The sequence below is a fragment of the Acomys minous genome (genome assembly GCF_964271855.1).
Source record: "Acomys minous genome assembly, chromosome: 1".
NCBI lineage: Eukaryota > Metazoa > Chordata > Mammalia > Rodentia > Muridae > Acomys > Acomys minous.
In genome coordinates this window covers 1,064,595-1,084,999 of record NC_140483.1, presented here as the reverse complement: position 1 = coordinate 1,084,999, position 20,405 = coordinate 1,064,595, and the positions used below count along the sequence as shown (strand labels likewise).

The 20,405-nt window shown below is 50.8% G+C and overlaps 1 protein-coding gene across 1 annotated transcript in view; it reads left to right on the top strand.

The window, feature by feature from the left end:
- The first annotated feature begins 729 nt into the window (after positions 1-729).
- PLXNA2 (plexin A2) overlaps positions 730-20,405 on the top strand; it is a 198,391-nt gene continuing 178,715 nt past the window's right edge. The window contains exon 1 of the mRNA XM_084792550.1: positions 730-1,903. The gene's annotated coding sequence lies outside the window, so the exon portion shown is untranslated. The remainder of the gene's footprint in view (positions 1,904-20,405) is intronic.

Here is a 20,405-nt window from a genome sequence, read left to right as displayed (position 1 = left end):
TAACTAATTGAGCCAGGTATCCTTCCCGTGGGGCAGTAAATACCTTTGATCCCAGCACTCGGGAGGCAGAGGCAAGCAGATTTCTGTGAGTTTGAGGCCACTAATGTCTACTGTAGCGGGTTCTAGGACTGCCAGAAATACATAGTGAAACCCTCTCAAAGAAAACCAAGGGGCTGCAGAGATGGCTCAGCGGTTAAGAGCACTGACTGCTCTTCAAAAGGTCCTGAGTTCAACTTGCAGCAAGCACATGGTGGCCCACAACCATCTATAATGTGATCTAATGCGCACTGTATACATAATAATACATCTTAAAAAAAAGAAAACTAAAAAAAGAACAAAAGTGGGGTGGGGGAGGGTGGGAAGAAAAAAGAAAGGGCTGCTTAAAATGAAGCCTTCATTCCCAAGTCCCGTGTCTCTGAGATAACTGATGAAAGTGATTTTGCCCCCCTCCTCCCCCCTTCCGCTTGCTCACTCGCATGCTGGCTCGCTCTGCTCTCTCTTTTTAAAGGCCCTGCTACTGAGAATTTAGGCCAACTGTTTTTATGCTTTTGGAGACATTGATCCTGCATCCCTCTTTTTTTTTTTTATACCGCCGAAGAGTGTGGCCACGAGAGGGCAGTATGGGACGTTTGTTAGACACTTGGACGTGTTGAGTAAACTCCTAGTGCTCAATCAGGGAATTTGAAGACCCTGAGACCTTGCACAGCACCCCCACCCCCCGCCCCGGGAAAGCCGTGGCCACCGCTGCAGATACACAGACTACGAGCCAAGGAATCAAGACCGTGAGAGCGCTGAAGCGCACCGGGACTGAAAATCCAGGCTCCTCTACACTGTAGAAATAATAATTATCAACAACTTCGAACCTTTTTTGACAGCTCCCTGGCTATCTGGGATTTATAAGGAGGAGAAATTTGCTCCTCCGAAATCTAAGACCCCACCTCAACCCCATTAGCAAGACAGGTCCCTCAGCACTCGCCGCTAGCTTACAGGTGAAGGGGAAGGAGTGTAGGCTGTGCTCGGTGACAGGTGATGCCACGCAAGGGGATGGGCTGTCCCTCCCGCGGCAGAGCCAGCCGACTCAGCGGGCCCGAGACCTGCATAGCTTAGTAGCACCTTTCTGGCCCTTAGGCTACTGACGACGTCTAGTGGTCCAAGTTGAGCAAGGCGAACGCCTGCGGCTCGGTAGCTCAGTCCGGTTCTTGGGTGGACAGGCTAGGGTATTCGGTCTGCGCAGGCGGGGCGCGTGGGCGGGGAGGGGGTTAACACGGCCTCTATGATAATGAGCTGCGCGGTAATATAGGAGGCCGGCTGAGGGCGCCGCCACCGGAGCCTAGCCTAGCCGCGCTGCGCGCAGCACTGTCCGCGCAGAGCCGAGCGGGGGCGGCGCGGCGGGCGCAGCTGCCGGGATCCTTCAGCCGAAGACGAGCGATCTGATCCGCTGGACCCGTGAGCCTCGGAGCCAGGGGGAGCTTACGGGCCCGGTCGTAGCAGAGCTGGCAACGGTTCCCGGAGGAAATGGGGCTGAGCGGGCCGGGAGCAGAAGGGAAGGAAGCGTGGGATCGCTGATGTCAGAGCAGCCCGGAAAGTCGCGCCGGGGAAACCTGAAGACAGCAGGCTTTAAGCTTCCTCGGAGGAACCCTGCCGGACCCCACGCCCCTTCGCGGCGGAGTCCCTGCGCGCAGGCGACCGGGACGAAGACGCGAGGACCCAACCGAGGGCCACCCCAGGAATACAGACAGGCGACCGGCGCGGGCCGAGAATTTTAATGATCCTGGGTTCCATGTGGACCTGGCTGTCCGTTTGACTCGGGTCAGGCAGGAACTGGTCGCGCGCTGCCCTGGGCAGCTGCCAGTCGAGTAGGACGAAGAGGGGACGCAAGGACAGACAGACATCGCCGAGCTGGGTAAGCGGCGCCCTCCGCCCTTTCCCCGAGCGCGCGCCCGTGGCGGCTCCTCCGGCGCAGCCTCCCCAGGTCCCCTTGGGGTCCCGGCCCCGGCCCCGGCTTGGTTGTGGCGGCGAGTCTCCGCGCGTGATCCGCCACTTTCACAGCTGCAGTCTCCTGTCCGGGCTTCCGGGCCATCTACTCCGGTGGCTCCGGTGGTTCCGGCGCTCAGTGGCGCGCTCACAACGCGCACCTGCCGGCCGCCTGCAGCTCGGGAGACAGCCTGGGAGGTGAGGTCGTCCCAGGGTTGGAGCCCAGGGAGGGCCTCGGTAGCACTAGAGAGATATCCTGGGGCGACTGTGGCCAGAGGCCGGTTGGGGGCGTTCACCGGGCGGTGTAGTCCTGGGTGGCCGCTGGCTGTTCCAGTGGTTCAGTGGACTGGGAATCGGGAAGGAAAAGGCATCATTTGCGCGCGTTCCGGGAAGCCGTGAGAGCGGTTTGGAAGCGCTGTGGTTAAGTGTTCCTGCCCCCATCCCCCATGGCATAGTGCCCAGCTGGGGCCCGGCCCCCTTGGTTTGAGCAACAGTGGTGCTGGTTGAAGTGGGACTTCGTCCAGAGTCCAAGAGGCTCCTTAAAGCTCATTTCCCTCCGTGTACTCTTCCCCCACCCCCCACCCCACGAAGTGATAGGGTCTTAGAAAATTCCAGCTTCTTTTGCTCACAGGTAGTCTTCATAAATGATCATTTTGATTGAAATGGCCAAAAACAAAGTGCCTTTCTAGGGCCCTCACCTGTTTAACATGACCGTTGCCATAAGAGAAGCTACATCTTCAAACAGCTCCTAAGAGCGAGAAAAAGCTTGGGGAAACTTGGGATACCAGGTCAGTCACCACAGTCTGAAAAGGAGAACCAGTAGTCTCGCCGAGGGAGGGTGAGAATATACAGTTCTGTGGAGAACCAAGACCCTAGACAGCTTAGCTCCGTAGTCCCCACATGCACAGCAGACGTGGAGGTGCATGCGTTTCCTAAGAGAGGCTACCAGATGTCTCCGAAGGCCCGTCTCCGGATTAGACATGTTGAGAGACAAACATCCTTGCAGTGGACCAAGTCTATACAGTGGAGGTTCTGGTCTGGGCCCAAGGCAGGGCTGGGATGGCTGCTTTCAACTGGAGTCGGGTTCAGCCCTGTGCAATTCTACACAATAGCAGGCCTGTCATACAGAGCCTCTTTCCAGATCGTGAAACTTCACTCTTCCCTCTGGGCCAGCTCTGAGTGTCAGGGCCTTCCAATAAGCACCAGTGTCCCCTAGAATAGCTTAGCCCTGGTTGGAGAAATTCAGCTGTTCCTAATTGAAATGCACAACTTTTTGTGCAATCACCCTGGAAAGCTCCTAGAGTTGCTAGCAGCACTCCATCCTCTGACCTCCAGGCAGGAAGATAGAAGACTTCATTAACTTCTCTTCTCCCCACAGAGCTTCTTTGGAAGTAATTACCTGTGATCTCTGCTGGGTGGCCTAGGGGTGGAAAATTGAGAGAGGACAGGCAACCAAGGGAACAGCATGGAATCTGCCCCATACCCCAGGAGGCTGGGTTTTTTGTTTGTTTGTTTGTCTGTCTGTCTTCTACCCGTCATCACCTCCTCTTAGGGCTAAGCCCCCACCCATCCCACAACTTGCCTCTGATGCCGCTAGCTAGTATTACCTAAAAATTTAAAAAACAACAACAACAACAACAAAAACCCCCCCAAAAACCTGTCTTCTCTTTCTCACGGTTAATCTTGTCCAGAAACCTGTTGATAAAGGGGGCTGTGAGGACTGACTGACCTCTGTGCCCCCTTACTTTCCTCAGAAAATTGCAATAGGATGGAAGCAGATAGTCTCAAAAAGCAATTAAAAAGGCATGGCTTTTGACCCATGTACAGGGTAGACTAAGCTAAAGAGCTGCAAGCCCTGAAGTGCCTAAGACTTGGTTGTTTTCTGGGCCCAGGTACAGCCTGGCAAGGGAGTCTCAGCTGCATCCTTTTCATTGTCAGGGCTTAGGGATGGGGGCTCCTCATGACTGGATCCAGGCAGGAGTCAAGAGCCACTGACCTTTTGGCCTAAGTCTAAAGGAAGAACAGACACTGATATCATATGACTACTGCTCAAGGCCATGCCATCCCCTAGACTGCTGGTCCCTGTCAGAGAAGCCCTGAGCATCTCTCCTGGCTCCAGACTGTCAAAGACTGCCCTCCAACATTCTTGACCAAGAGAAGTTGCAGATGTGGTAGATGCTTAAGTTCAGCATCTGTTTTGCAGGAGTTCTGTGCTCAAAAGAATATTAAGGAAGCCTCAAAGAGCGGTCCGTGCCAGGCCTCTTCTCCCGCTTACAAATACCTCTGATTATTCAGCTAATCTTTATTTCATGGGCATGTTGGAAGGAGACACGAAAGCAGGAGGGGAAGCCAGTGACATGCTTTGACACACAGGACAGCAGCTGGTAGGGGCTTTACGCCGGCCAGCGCCGGCAATCCCGACATATTTCTGCTGCTGGAATCATCACTCTCTGTGGAGCTTTCTGGTTCCTATTCCACCTTACTTTCTGTGGTTGCCTTGAGAAGATACAGGGTTTGGTGTGGGGGAGGCAACCCCTGTTCCCAGGCCCCCTCCCCAGCTGTCTTCCTGCATTGCCGCACAGCTGTCTCTGCACAGAGAGACTAGGGTACAATATACTTCTGTCCATCATGGCAAATGGAGAGGCAGTGAGCACAGAGCCAACCCACCCCACCCCACCCCCAACCCCATGCTGATCATAAAGAGACAGGAGCATTGTGTTACAGTCTGTTAGCTGGAATAATCCAGGAGAAGCAGGCTTTGAGGTGCTGGATGGAGTTTTTACAACTCCTGTGTACAGCACCCCAACACTACCCCTTTCCCCATTGCTGCCCCTCCCCGCCCACAGGGCTGTCTGATATCAGTTCATTCTGTGTGAGTGTTCTTTTCTCCCCATCACATATGCTCAGTTCAAACAATGATGAATGGAACTGATTCCCTTATGGGAAACAGTTTTTTCACTTAGTTACAAAGATTTCATGCCTGATTAGAGTAAATGAGGGGTGGGTGTGCCATCCCCTGCTTTTCTGGTCATTTCTAAAGGTGAACCCCTAGGGAGACAAAAAGAAAGGCAGTTCCTTGGGGTCAAACAGCTGGTCCCAAGGTGCCTGTGGGGGGTGGCTGGTCTAAAGGGGCCACCCTCTCCTCTGCTCAGCCCCCAGACATCTTTGGGCTCTCCTCCCTGGCACTGGGGCACATGGAACCTCTTCGCAACTCCACATTGCTCAGTCTTGAATTAGAGAGCAGGAACAAGGATGAGAATGTTGTTGGGGGATCAAGGTCCATATGGAGTTGAGCATGAGAGAAGGAAGGGGAGGGTGGCAAGAAAAGACTTACAACTGAGCTCCAGAATGTTCCCTGCTCCAGCACTTGGTTAACCATTAACCTGGCATGGTCTGAGAGGTCTGAGAACCAGCAGGTGTTCCTCAGCGGCCTTCTCTCCCAGCGCAGTGGTTGGTGTTAGCCCCCCTTGCTGTCTTCCTATAGCCCTTGGCGTAGCCCCGACCCACTCGCTCACCCCTTTCCTTCTTGAGGCACCCCCTCCTTTGCCTGTCCTTTGCCCAGGCTTTGCCAGGTGCTCACATGCCAGGGTGCAGCCAGAGACTGAGGAGTAGACAAGGCCTAGGACAGTTGATGAGGGGCTGAGGAGGGAGTTTGAACAAAGCCTCCGGCCGAAGCCTGCTTCCCTAGAGAATGCTGCTGGCCTGTGGTCCTCAGGATAGCTAAGGTTAGGCCACCTGACAGGAGATTTTCCCAAAGCACTTGTGTCATCAGGCCTGCCGTGCTGACATCCAGAGAAAAGCAGAGGAGGGTGTAGCATGTGCACATGACAGGCATGAAGGCACATGTAGGGTAATAGAGGTCAGGGTGTAGACATATCTCAGATGAACAGAGACAGGAGACTGAGGGAAGATAAAAGATAGAGACTGAAGTGTACTGAGGTGTGAGAGCCAGCGACCGAGCCTCCTACACTGGCTCCTTCATTGGACTCCAGGAAGCCAAAGTAGCAGGTTTTCTCCACTAGAGGGGGCTCTTGAAAACCACGGGTCCTGAAATACTGGCTTTTGTGCTTTTTTTGGGGGGGGGTATATTAGAAACTCCTTTCCTCGCTACCCCTAAACCCCAGCTGGAGTGGCAGAGGGCAGAGCTGGAACATAGGGGTGATCTCAGGGAAGAGAGGAGGCCAAGGAGGAAGAGTCAGCCTCATTAAAAAGTGTTCACAGGGTTGCAGGGGAGGCTAGCCTCATAAGGGGTGTGTGTGGATGTGAATGATGCGTGTGCGGGGTGTGTGTGTGTGTGTGTGTGTGCGCGCGCGCGCGCGCGCACGTGTATGTGTGTGTGTAGCTCTTGAGAAGCCAGCCCCATAAGACTTGTTTGGGTATAGGGGGCTGAGAGAAACTTGACCCACACAGTTTACATCTGGGTGGCCAAGAGAAAGGGTATACGCTCAAGTCGGCAGGCAGTCCAGTTCTGGCTGTCTCACGGGGAGATTCTTGACTTTTTTTTTTTTTTTTCTTTTAATCAGCAAGTAAAATTTTGGCCCATCCCCAAGTCCCTGTCACAGGCCTTCTCATGTTTTCACTCCCTAATGCGGGTTTCCAGCCAGTCTCAGCAGTGGCAACACTGCTCTGGGGGAAACTTCTTAAAAAGACCTTTCAGGAACTAAACGCATGTCAACCTTGTATCACTGACTTAATCTTTGTCTTCATATTCTCCCTGGGAGCCTGTCTCTGAATTCTAATTCCCCCTTTCATTTCAACAGAGGACAATACTGAGAGAGGACATGCACGTACAGAGTGCAGAGACTTCTCTCATCCACAGAGATAATAACTGCCCAGTGGGGGATGGAAAATACTGACCTTTGGGGATGGGTAGGGACCCAGACATCAGTGTCTCTGCAGATCTGATACCATCCCCTCATATTTAATCTCAGCTTCCCTCTGGCTCAAACTTACCTTAGGGTCAAGAGGGGAGGGGAGGGCGGACACGGGACAGAAGGAAGAAAAACAAGATAAATGTGTCATGTTATGAAAGTTTAATCCTGCTTCTCCTTGCCTAAAATTACTTTCAAGATGAGAGAAAAGGCAGTAAGTTCAACTTGTCTTTCAGAAGGAAGGCAGGGAGGGGCCCTGCGACACAGACTGAGTATACGGTAAATGACTTCCCCCCTCTATAGCCCCCAGCACACGCACACTCACATACCTACACACACACCTAGGTCCCTCAGAGACTCCAGGAACATCTTGCTTTCTGGAGGAACTACTTCTGCCTGTCACCCTCTGTGAGGGACTCGGACTCAGACTTGCTGCTTTGTGTTTAGACACCTACCTTGCAGCTTTGGTTTCTCCTTTGGGTGTTAAGAGAACATTACTTGAGTACTTGAGCTGCCGTTTCTACCTCCTTATGGTGAGCCACACAGACGCTGAGCGCAGGGATCAGATCCGTTCAGGGTTAACTAGATGGAGAGCGATCACTTGTGTACTGCCAAGAATGTGGTAGCCCACACCCCAAGGACAGAAGAGCACAGGCTTCTATCTTCAAGGAAATGCAACCATACTATCTGGAGATGGGGGGGAGAACTGCACAAGCCACACACCCCCAGGCACCAGGCGGAGAAGGCGGAGTGGGGTTAGTCATGGCTAGGGGTTCAGAAGAGGGCAGGGAAGGGTGTTGCTCAGAGCTTGTTATTCACTACATGGTAGATTCCGGGAGGCTGGTTATTGCCTGAGAAATATGGGGCCTTGTTAAGCGGAGCCCTCTGCTTCTACCCCTTAGAGTTATCCCTACCCTTCGCCCCTCTCCCTGTGGGTTTGGGCCAGCAGCACTGGAGTTGTTTCCTAAAGCACTGTTTCCCAGAGTGGAGTCTGGAGAGCTTTTCTTGCCACGTTCCTCCCCAGTATCCCAGAGCTGGAAGTGTGGACACTAGTGCGGTTCACCAGGAAATGCTACTGTTCATCCCTGTTTCAGTCTGAGTGAGATGAAGGTCAAGCAGAGCTAGCAGAGGGAGGTGAGAAGAAGGCAGTTTTCAACTCTTCTGAGCACTCTAACCCCGCCATGGGAAATAGAACTCTCCCTGAACCTAAGGTAAGAGGCCTTGCACTGCAGTGTCCCAGACTAAGAACAGGCCTGGCCTTCAAGAGACCCAAGAAGCCCTCGCAGTGATGCCCTGAAGCATCTGTGTGGGCATGTGGATGGGTGTTTTTTGAAGAGGGGCCCTCTAGTCTATCCATTGTGAAGAGCCTCTGGTGGCCTTGGACTGTAGCTGGCACCTTGACCTGTCAGTGTCAACCCAGCACAGCTGCTCTGTACTGTGAGGCTTGCTCAGAGTGAATAAGAACAATCCAAGGACAGCTCAGACGCTTTCAGGAGCCACCATGACTTTGCTGTAAGCCTATCAGGCACCTGACTTTCTGAGCAGGAGACACGCTAGGGGAGGGGAAGGTTCAGAAAGAGAGTGGATAGAGAGCCTTCCCCCCTCTCCCCCACCCCCTACCCCCACTACCTGCCTGTGGATACAGAGGACCAGTGGGCTGCCAAAGTGGCAAGAGGATGTCACAGCTTTGAAGTTCTTTCCTGCTTCTAAAAGTGAAAGGTCTCCACTGAGCTGGGTAAATATTACACTGGCCTCTGACCTCCCACCTTCCTTGCTTTGTCCCTAGTACCCACTTCCCCCTCCTCACATTTTGTCCCAAGAAACAAAAATACCTGAAGGAGAAGAGCCTCGTTTTTTAACAGTTCTCAGGAGAACCCAGACTCCTTCCCCATCTGTAGACAGGAGACCATCCTGACCCAGCAGAGCCCCACTCTGGGTCCCCACTTAAGTCTAAGAGCTGGTGTCTCTGAAGCATTCATAGACTAAGATAGGATGGCTGACCCCAGCCTCAACCTTCCTAGAGCCTCCCATGCTTGTCATTTCACTGTCAGCAACAGAAACTGCAGCACCAGGATTTCTGTGAGGCAACACCCCCAGGTTTATTCAGAAGAATAAAGTTCTTATCTGAGTACGCAGGGTCACAATCCCTCCATGTGTCCAACTCAAGCACTTAGAAGATAATATGAACCACGTGTGTAGCTGGGAGGTCACCAGAATGCTTCACACACAGGGTGTGAGACCTACTAAGAGCCAGACAGATGGCCAGGAAGAGTGTGGTGTCACACAGGCTCCTGCCACATAAGAACAAAGGGCTTCCCTTCACACTCTCTGCACCCTTCCTGAGGCTTTCTCGCCTGCTGACCCTCTTCATACCTCCATTTGCTCCCTGGTAGCAGGAGGGAGATGAGAGCATGCCTGACACTGTGCTGAGCTGATACCTCCCTCTCACCCAGCCCCCCATCGCCCTCTGTGAATGGGATCATTTTGTTTTTGGCACACATGTGCGAGCACGCAAGTGTGTGTCTGTGTGTCTGTGTGTGTGTCTGTGTGTGTGTCTGTGTGTGATGTTCAAGATCTTTCACGTGCCTGTGTTTCTGGAGCTGGGCAGAGGAAGATGGTATTAAGGGAGTTAGAAAAAGAAAGATGACTGCTGCCAACTGGAAAAGTTATTCTAAATCTACAGGAGAATAAAACCAGAGACATTCTCAATCCATTCATCCCCTATAGTCTTTCTATATTTATTTGGAATTTCCTGAAAAGGCAAGATCTTACTTAAAAGAAAATGCATGTACTTAGAGTATAAAGAGCTAGATACTCAATGGATTCTAGAAAAAGGAAAACCCATTGCAGCCCTGGTGGTGAGAACATAGGCATTGTCTATGGCAGCCCTGGTGGTGAGGACACAGATGGTGTCTATGGCAGCCCTGGTGGTGAGGACACAGGCATTGCCTATGGCAGCCCTGGCAGTGAGGTCATGGGCATTGTTCATGGTTGGCACTTAAATACGAGAGTTGAGATGTGAATTCTCACTTCGCTGTGTGGAGTTTTTAATACCCTCAGCTCTTAGGAGTAGAGAAGGACTCTGTCTTTCTTAGAGCTGGCCAGCTATCATTGTTCTGAGAGTCAGCCTCCAGAAGAGGAAGGGCAGATGCCTGGCCCTGCATGCCTGGCTGCAGTTAAGAGGTGCTATCCCACACTGAAAGGGTGTGCACAGGACAAACACAATAGGAAGAGTGTTGGCAGCTTGGGTCCCATCCTTAGCCTATGCCCATCATTGGTCATGCCATGCAACAAACTTGGGGAAAACACCAACTGTCTTCTCTTAGACTTGTACACTATCCCTTTGCCTGCCTGGGCAAGGGCCCCATTCCTTGTTGGAGTATACAACATGGGAAAATGGCATTGAGAAGATGCTCCTACATGTTTGACAGTATGATTCAAAAGCCTGCTTCAGAAAATAGGGACAGGCATGACATGATGCCTCAATTCTCCTTACTAAACATTTTTAACGAATTACAAAATCAACAGATGTGATGTGTGGAACACTTGGGAAGTGTCACTGAGTATTTTAAAATAGCTTTAACCCAAGTTCAAATAATAGCTATGAAACCAAGCCTAAACCAATCAGTGGAATGCACTGTGTTACACAACAAGTCATTATTCACTGCACTCCAGTTGTCCCTGCCCCCTAGACCTGCCCGCTTGACCGCTTCACTCTCCAGCCTCTTGCTCCCATCATGTACCCATTGGCAGCGGCATCTCTCTATCCCTGGGTTTGGCTAAGCAGTGTTCTCAGGAGAACTCACCACGCCTCTTTTCTGCCCATCTGCTGGCCTTTAGCACACATCCACAGCCCCTACTGGCACTCAGCAGTATGGGGAGAAAGGCTCCCCCCTCTTTTCAATAGCTCTAACCAGCTTTTCTCCATCCATCTCCAGTCTTGCTATTTGCACAGTCAATGGCTCTGGCAAGGCCAGGCGGCCTTTCCTCCCGAGAGGCACTGTGGGCACTGTTTGTGTTTCGTCTCTATAGACTCAGCATTCACAACTTGAAGAGGCTGAGACAATGACCCCAGCAGCTGCCTGCAGACTGCTGGCTGGGAGTCACAGACCAAGAGCTCTGACGTTCAGGGATCTGCCCGCAGAAGAGCAAGAGGCCAGGAATGTCAGGCCACCAGGGGTTTGCCCTTTGCACCTGTGCGCTTTCCCAGGCAGTTGTGCCTGGTCTTGAGGGTTAGGGATGGATAGAGGAGCTATAATGCAGAGGTGTGATCCAGACCTCTGACTTCTGCTGCGTACCCCCTACACTGCTGTCGCATAGCTAGCTCCACTAGCGATGATGTGAAGCCTTGTGGGTAGGGGGCTAAGGGAAGTGGAGGACCTGACTGCTGGCTTGTGCACTGGAAGGGCTAAAATACACTTATCCAGAGGGAAATGAAAACGTCATCATCAAGGGGCTGTCCAGGTAGGGGAAATGTTCTTTGCTTGCAAGGAGTTTGAACATGGCACTGCCTAATTCAGTTTGATGGAACAAATGTTTACAGAGTGTGTGCCATAGGCTGACAGGGTGGAAAGAAGGTAAGTCAGCACTCAGACTTGAAGTGCTGACAGTGTGGTAGCAGAGAACAGGAGCACACACACAATCACAATCTGTGTGTGCGTGTATGTGCGCACGTGTGTGTGTGTGTGTGCATGTATATGTGCATGCATGTGTGTGCGTGCGCACGCGCGCACGTGTGTGTGTGCATGTATATGTGCATGTGTGTGTGTGTGTGTGTGTGTGTGTGTGTGTGTAAGACAGGAGAGAGAGATGAACCACAGCCATCCAACCCAGAGAGAGGCCATCCATAGAGGCAATACTCTGCATCATTTGGAGAAGCCAGGCAACAGTTCAAAGATGACCAGGTCTCCCAATAATGAATTATAGATAAAAAAATATATAGATAAAAATATAAATACGCCTGTCATATATAGAATATTTGGGAAATGTTTCTGAGTATTTGAAAGGTGATAAAGAAAGGCAAACCAGCTGACTGCTACTCTCTACCCACTCTGGCCCTGCAAGCAGGAGTCTCTTGCTTTGCTGCTCAGGAAATCCACTGGAGGAAAGGCTATATAGAGAACAGGGCAGCTTCAGGTCCAAACAAACCACCCAGAGCCAGTGACCATAACTCCCATGTAAGTAGAATTGGTTCTCACAACTTTGTCAGCATAGCTGGCCTCTGAGAAGGGTGTGAGGAAGGCGGGCCTCTCTTGGAGCCAGGGTTCTACTAATCTGTTAAAATCAGCCCCGTCTTCTCCATGCAGGGGCAGAGCTGCTGAACTGAGCTTTGGTGGGTCCTCTGCTAGCACAGCTCTGACTTCTGATCATTGCCATAAGCAGGACTGAAGCAGCTGCTCACTCCAGTCTATTATCAGCTTGGTTGGAGACAGAGAAATTTAAATGACAGTAAGATGCTTAGCAAGAGAAACAAAAGTTGGTGTTAAAAATAAAGAAAACAAGACAGCTTGTTTCATTGAAATAGAGTTTTTAGAGTCCTGAATTAATCAGTGATCTGCCATGTCTGAGGACTGAAGAGCAGGAGGTGGGGCTGAGAGCTAAGAGAGGAGAGAGAAGCCCCAGGGCAGTGTTCAGGGGCTGTTACAGTTTACCCTTGCTGAAGACAGGTGGTAGTCTTCAGAAAGGAGCTGGCAGCAGGCTTCCTGCCCACAGGGAAAGTCAGGCTGGGGAGGGGCTTCAGGCACGCTAGTCTCAGAACGCGTGCATTAGCGCTTCTGGACTCCCAATTACATCCACCTACACCTGTGCAGCTCCTGGGGTTGTCTCTAAGCCCCAGAAACCCCAGCCCTCCTTCCCATAGTGAGACCTGGGCAGGAGCCAAGTGGCATTTGATGGATGGTGAGCCGCTCCCAGAGGTTCCCAAGAATTCTGACAGCTTTTTTTTTTTTTTTTTTTTTTTTGGTTTTTCAAGACAGGGTTTCTCTGTGTAGCCTTGGCTGTCCTGGACTCGCTTTGTAGACCAGGCTGGCCTCGAACTCACAGCGATCCACCTGCCTCTGCCTCCCGAGTGCTGGGATTAAAAGTGTGCGCCACCACACCCGGCCCCTCTGACAGCTTTTAAACCCAGCTCTCGTTCCCAAAGGATGGTAGCAAGGTACACTGTGACGCAGTGTTGCCCACCCAGAACTGTAGGATGACCCCTGGAGAAGGTACTCTCTTCTCAGAGATGCCAGATAGTGGTGGCATTCACTGGAAACTCCAGGTATTGGAAAAGCAGGACTGTATATGTAACTCCCAGAGCCCAGAGTCCGTGTCCTCCTTGAAAACCTAGAACCTTAACCAAAATAGTCAACCCTGGGCTGTCCCCAAATGTTACCACCTGTGAGGCAGTGTAGCTAAGGCCATTGGCCCTCCCAGGCCTGCATGAGGGGGTAGAAATGAGGTGATGTGTCTTAAGAAACAACAATCACTTTACAGCGTAGAATCCCTTGGAGACTTGAACAACACATAAGAAAGGTTTTCTGGAAGAGTCTGAGTGTCTGGGAGAGGGCTGGCTTGCCCTCATGCACGGAGGGAGGGAAGGCCCATTGGTGCTCAGGCATTGCCTGGGAGTAATAGGCTGGCTCTCCGGCCTGTCACTGCAGGGCCGTTTTCTTCGCTCCCTGACCTTCACATTCTTCTCCTTCCCCCCTGGCTCCCCATCCCTGCAGCTACCTCCTGGCTGTTTACCCTTCTCCAGGCTTTTCTCTCACACTCCATTCATCATCCTGAGCCAGATTCTCCCACTCCTCGCCAGGGAGTCCTTTTCCTCCCTCACAGCCCCAGGTCCTCTGGTCCTAGACTTTGATATGTCTGTCTAGAAATGATGATGCCTCAGAGGTCTACAAAATATTTTTCCTAGGAACTGATAACCACTGCAGGTAGTGAAGGGCCTGAGTGCCTGTGTATTTTGCCACAGATGAGATTTTAAAACAGACAAGATTTCTGCCAGATGTTCCACCCAATCCTCCATTTTGTACTAGTCGCTTTTACCTAGTTTCTTGTTACCCTCCTCTGCTGGGTGTGTGAATGCGCACTTGGCTGCTTGATGGTGTCTTTTCTGAAAGATCCGGATTTTCAAAGAAGAGAGAGTGGCAGCTGCTGGTGGGAAGGAATGTGCTGCTTAATCGGCTTTCTTGAGAAGAAGAGTTGACTCCTTTCTAAGGCTGGTTCTTGGTTCAGGAAAAAAAAAAACCACTGGGGAAGAGAAGCTAGGGAGATAAGACGGAAAATAAATTTCTTTTATATAATGAGCAAGTGTGGAAGAGGTCAGGGGACATGAGCTTCTGCCTGCTGTGCCGTTGTCTCAGCACCTCCTCTGCCTGTTCCCGGTGACACTGACGTCCACTCTTCCTTTGCATCTTGACTCATTCAAAGGCCATGAGGATGAGGATGTGAGCGGGTGACCCGAACATGCTGCAACCAGCTGACTACCAGGCAAGGTGGTTAGAGACCTGAGGTCAGTGGGGCACGGGGGATGGGGCCTGCAGCACTGACACAGTCCCCAGAAGGGCTAGGTCTCCAAATCAAGGTGCTGGGTGCTAAGCTCTCACTCAGTCTGTAACACAGCATCTTGATCTTTGAGCAGCCACTGGTGCCAGTGGTACGGTAAATAATGTTTCCTCAAAAACAGAAATAAAAGTACCTGGTGTTTACTCAGAGCTATAGAGATTACAAAACAAAGTCTCACCACAACCCTGTTAGGTATCTTTTTAGAGAGGAAAGTAAAATTCTCTTCCTCCTTCAATACCATGTGCAAGGCCACCAAGCTAGAGAGAGTAAGGTCTGAGCACAGGTCTGTCCCCGAAGATCATGTATTTCTGCTGCAGCAGTTACACACAGCAAGTACCACAATGGGTTGCTTCAACCTCCACACTATGATCTGAACCTTCCTAGGGGACCTTCCCCTGCCTGTTCTGTTCCCAGTCACTTTGGCCAAATTGCCCCCTTTTTTTTTTTTTACTATATGCTTCTTGTTTCTTGTATTATTCCGTGGTCTGTGGCTCTGGAGTTCTTTTGCTAAAATGTTCTGTACAAGCTGGTCAGCTCCCTTCTGTCTCTTTCTGTCCACTTTCTACACCTATCTAGTGACTCTCCTCCATAAGTTCACGGTGAACAATAGCAGGAACCCTTTCTAAACTGTTTACATACTTCTCCGTGAGCTCCAAGTGATCAGTTATGACAAATCTTTGAACCAGGCATGCTAGATAGATCAACCATTCTCCAGGAAGGTGATCAGGGGTGATGTCAGCTGAGAAAAACTGTGCAAGTGCTTATTTCCTTCCCTGCGCTGCTCAGGGTCAGACTGAGTGCATTTGGGAATGAAAGGCACTGTGCTCGCCCACCTTGCACGGCAGTCCAGAAGGACCCAGGTATCAGTCCTGCCTTCAAAGAATGTCTGCCTCAGTGGCGAGACACTGTGTTGTCACCCAAACAAGTCAGCACTGCACTTAGGTGGGCTCCGTAAGTAGATGCTGAAACCAGCACTTCCTGCCGACTTTATATGAGTGAAGGGCTGAGGTGAGGTGAAGATGTGGGTTTGGGGAAGAGAGCCCCACAGAGCTGAAACTGAGCCAAGGACTACAGGCACTCTGTTGGGAGTAAAATCACTCTTAGAGAAACAGGCGGTGATGGCTGGGGGCAGAAAAAGATGAGCCAGCAGGAGGGGCAGGATCCTGGGCTGCCAGGAGTTGGCACCTTTCTGGGCAACACTAGGGAGCTGTGGTAGGTATTCCCACAGTGAGTCCCTCACTCCAGCCGTGTACCTGGCAGCATGGGACAAGGCTCCTTGGAGACAGGACCCCTTGCAGGATGTGGTGTGAGCCTGGGTCTCAGCTGCAGGTGGCTTTCAATGGAGTCTGGTACAGATGAAGGCCTGAGCGGTAATGAAATGACTGTCACACAAACACAGTCCTGGGAAGGCAGTGCTGAGCTCCCAGGGCATGGGGCCACCTTTCTGGACTTTAGGGAGCCCTACCTTCTGGATGTGGATGGCCTAAATCAGCAATCATGACGGTTGCTGTTCCTAACATAAGGCAGAGGCATTTGAGATGGAGCAAGCTCTTATTCTCTGCAATTCAACAGACCCAAATCCAAAAAGGGCAGAAAAAATGAGCAGAAAGTTTATGACCTGGCTTGGGGGTGTACAGCGGGGTAGCAAGATTATCCTCTTAGAAGAAAATACTGTGGCAAAGTTTGGAGTCATAGCCACCGGGTCTTCCCGTGAGTGGAGAGTGGAGCAATAGTCTGGTACTCGAGATTTTTCTTTCCCAACCTTTTGCTTCTCTTCTCTCCTGCTGGTGTGGACTGAAATTATGTCATTCATTCTCTGAAAACATTATGTTTAATGGCAGCATAATACAGTGTTACGTAGAATAACTGCAATTTGTTTCATCACTGAAGTGGGAGATTTTTAACCCTGCTTTCCTGCCCCATTTCATTCCTGCAAGAGATGCAGGCTTTTCCTACACAGCAAGAAGTTGGGAAGAGGAACACATTCTTCTACTCCCCACTAGAGTATTTGGGAGGTTGCTCTGAAAGGTGACGGCCTGCCCTCAAGCCTTCCACTACAGAGCACTCCAGACTACATGCAACTGAGGTTAGCCCCACTCCAACCCTGCCACCTTACTACAATAAATGACCATTTAGGGTAAGTTGAAAGGAGTCTATATAGCTTCAGATAAAATACACACCAGGTTCTACTTAATTTCTAGCAAGTTTTCCCAGACTTGTGATAAGTGAGTTTGGCTGAAAAGTAAATTTAGAAATGGAGTCCATTTGGAATACTGGGGGAAACACAGTAGCCCTGTGAAGCTCTGTCTCCCAGCTGACAATACCACCCAAGGTGCTCAAACCCACTCAACTTGGCTTCTTTATCTGCTATTGTGGACAACCCATGAACCTTGAGATGCCAAGACTCCCAGTAGTGTGAGAAACACAGCTGGTGGCTAATAGGATGGCAGCAGTGACCGCTCTTTATGGGTTTAGTCATTGTATCCATGGCCCTTAGGATTCGATGTCTCCTAACATAAATTTGACTTAGCAAGAACACAGTCCCGTGCTTACACTTCATATGCTTTGGAAAGAACCTGGGAATTCCTATTCCTGTGCCTTAACCTAGCAATGCTTACCAGAGCAGCAACCCTCTGCTACGGTGGCCTCTGTAGGATCAAGGGAGCCGGAGACCACCTCCTTAGTCCATGGGATGGATATGTCCCCAAGAGAAGCTGCCATAGCCTCAGAACTTGCTAATGTGCCCTGATTCTTTGGAGCCAGACAAGAGATAGCCACATCAAGGCAAGCTTCTCCCCGTTCTTTCCCCAAAGAGGGTTGAAGAGGGCAGAGCCCCATGAAGGGGGGCAGGTTGGGTGGCAGGAAAGCCAGCTGCTTGAAATTGATTGCTTTTGTAGTTTAGTTAATACCATGTAGCTCTCTCAGCTCTGCCCTGGTGGCGACCTTTAGATAATAAAGGGAATTCTGGGAGATTTCTGACAGGCTCATGACATATGGGGCAGGTCTGCAAGGTCAGGCAGTGTATCTGCCTGCTCCTGGCCCAGGATAATGAATCTTGTTTTGACTTTGCAAAGCTATCCCAGCCAGTACCCCAGAAAGGAACAGAACCCTCACTTCCCAATCCCACACCAGCCCCGCAAATTAGTGCTTATCTTGGGACCCTTCATAAGTCAGAGAGACAACTCCAAACTTTTATAGCCTGTGTGAGGAAAGGACAAACAGTGTATGTTTTGCTAAGGCCCCAGGAGAGCTGGTATGATTTCCAGGGCTCAGCCAGAACCCTCAAAGAGACCTGGGAAAGAAAGCAACAGAAACCCCGCCCCTGGAGTGATGGCCAGTGGTCCTGGGACAGGATCCATAGTGAAAAAGAACTGGGGTGGGAATGAGCGGCAATCATACCCCAGAAGTTACTGCGTCCCATCATTTTGGGGGCTGGCACATAACAGTAGCACTGCCTAGGTAGGAGTGGAGGATGGGAGCAGGGGGGCCCCACAGAGGAAAGCCTACTCCAGCAAAAGAGCACAGGTTAGCAAATCCTGAGATTTGTTCCCAACGCCCTCTATGGAGCAGTGGGTCTTCTGTGCACTGCTTAGGGCAGGGCATGGTTTGCTGTCCTTGGGTTTCCAGAATGCCTGTTCTGCACCATGTATCTCTGCATTCTCTGGCTCTAGTGGTAAGCATGAGTCAAGGACTGTGAGGGAAGACTCGGTTGCGGGCCTTTGTCGTCAGTGCAGAGACAGTTGCTTCTTACATAGCCCTGAGTCGTCTTTCCAAGCATGCTTCTCTCTGTGTTCCCCTCCCCGCTTTTGTTACTTACTCATTTGTATTTTCTGTGCATGGGTGCTTTGCCTGCGTGTATATCCGAGTGAAGGTGTTGGAGCCCCTAGATCTAGAGTTGCAGACAGTTGTGAGCTGCCATGTGGGTGCTGGGAATTGAACCCTGGTCCTCTGGAAGAGCAGACTGTGAGTGCTCTTAAGTGCCGATCCATCTCTCCAGCTCCCTACCTTCCCCTTTGACTGGATATAATGGTTGTAACTGATTGGAGTCATCTTCACATCTTTCTGTTGACCTGGTTAGTGAATAAGAGACCCTTTATTCAAATACATTTAGAAGTCTGTGATACATTCCGAAGTTTTTGAGGTTAGGACCTCAATGTGGAAATATTGGCTGAAAAGACACAATTGGACCACCGTTCCTTATGCCACCCTTATGGCTTGAGCTGAGGCTCTGTTGGTACCCTGTTGCTCAGCCTCTTCGGTGTCCAGGAAACACAACTTGATGGAATCCAGAGGACTTTGAAAGACCAGAGCAGGACACGAGCTGGAGAGGCAGCCCATTGCTGCCCCCTGCCTTGCCTCTGGCTTTTTAGCTATGGAGACTAGATCTAGTTTAACCTTCACTCCGTCTTTGAAAGTAAAGCTGAGGTGCCATCTTCCTTTAGAGAAAGAGAAAAGCTGAGGAGTTACTGTTACCTCAAGTTGTCTAGAAATACGTGGGAGGGGCGACAGTACCACTCAGCCTTGGTTTCCCTCTCTCCTCCCCTCCCTGCTCTAGGCCAGGACCAGCCACTTAGCATGGAATAACACTGGAGTCTCTGAGGAAAATGACACTCCAGTACTGAAGCACGTGCAGCTGGTACAGCAGTGACATCTAAATTGTTCCTTTGGTCCTGTTATTTTCTATAGGAAATTCTCCCTCTCCCCTCCTCCCTCCTTTAAGTCTTGTGCATAAAATAACGCTAATAACAATCTTGGTGTCTCTGTGTGAGTGACAGCTGAAATAAGAAAAAGACTAATCGTACCTCCTGCAGCCCTGTCACTAGGAGATTCATTGAGCCTTCTCCCCACCCCATCATATTCCCTGCCCCTCCCCCACCCTCCCTTCTCCGTGGTCTGTTCTCAATGAGAATCACGGGGCCATTTGAATAATAATATTATAGGCCCCATCAGGTTGACAGTAGAGGAAAAATCAGCTCAACCCCATGATTACTCCTTCAATCGAATAATTATTTAAATACCAGATAACTTCTTTCACTCTGATTGCGGCCTTTCGGTCACCAATGTCCCCAGGGCCTTTGCAGTCACCCTCTTACTCACCGTGTGCTGCCTACCAACCTGCCTGGACTAGCTCTGAGGCTGGTGCTGTAATATGAGCTCGGCCCAGTGTTGAGGGAAGCCACGCCTTTATCCTTCCATTGCACTAACCCCAGTGGCCAAGGGAAGATTGGATACCATGTGCATCAAAATCTCTGGTTTAGACATTTATTCCCCCTAGATTCTAATTAATTGAACCCTGAAACCCAGTGAGGTCTTCTGGCATCACAGGCCCACCGGCCGGATCTCCTGTAGCTCTCCCTTGCCAGACCTCTATGACACTCCACTTTAAAAGCCTCCACAACCTCTTCTGTACTCTACCCTAGGAATGAGCTGTTTCTAGATGAGAGCTCTCTTAATGTCTTACCTCAGCCAGGTGTGCTGGCACACTGTTTTGTTCCAGAGGCAGGTGGATTTCTGTGAGTTCAGACCAGCCTGGTCTATGTAATGAGTTCCAGAACAGCCAGGGCTATGTAGAAAGACCCTGTCTCAAAACAAAACAAAACAACAACAACAATAGCACCACCAACAACAACAACAACAAAATCTTCAGTCTCTTTTGCTGCTGCTCTAACTCTGCTGGAAGAAGGAGTTTTCTGTGCTGAGAGTAAATATGACCTGGCTGTGAAATTATCATAACCTAACAAGATGGGACACTGAGGACGACATCAGAGCTCCTAAGATAGAAGCCAGATGCCATTCCTGGGCAGAGGGGGTCAGAGGAGGCTACTGCTCAAAACTAGACAGGGGCCGGTCTAATCATACCTTTTAGACTCTTTCCCCTTACATCCCAGGCTTTTAGGAATCTGTCTTCAGCACCAGCTCTTGGTCTAAGTCCTCAGGGTCCTGCTGTCTCTACCATTCAACATTGGGCAACATAGGCATCACTACTGCTGCGGGGCCTGCACAAACTGT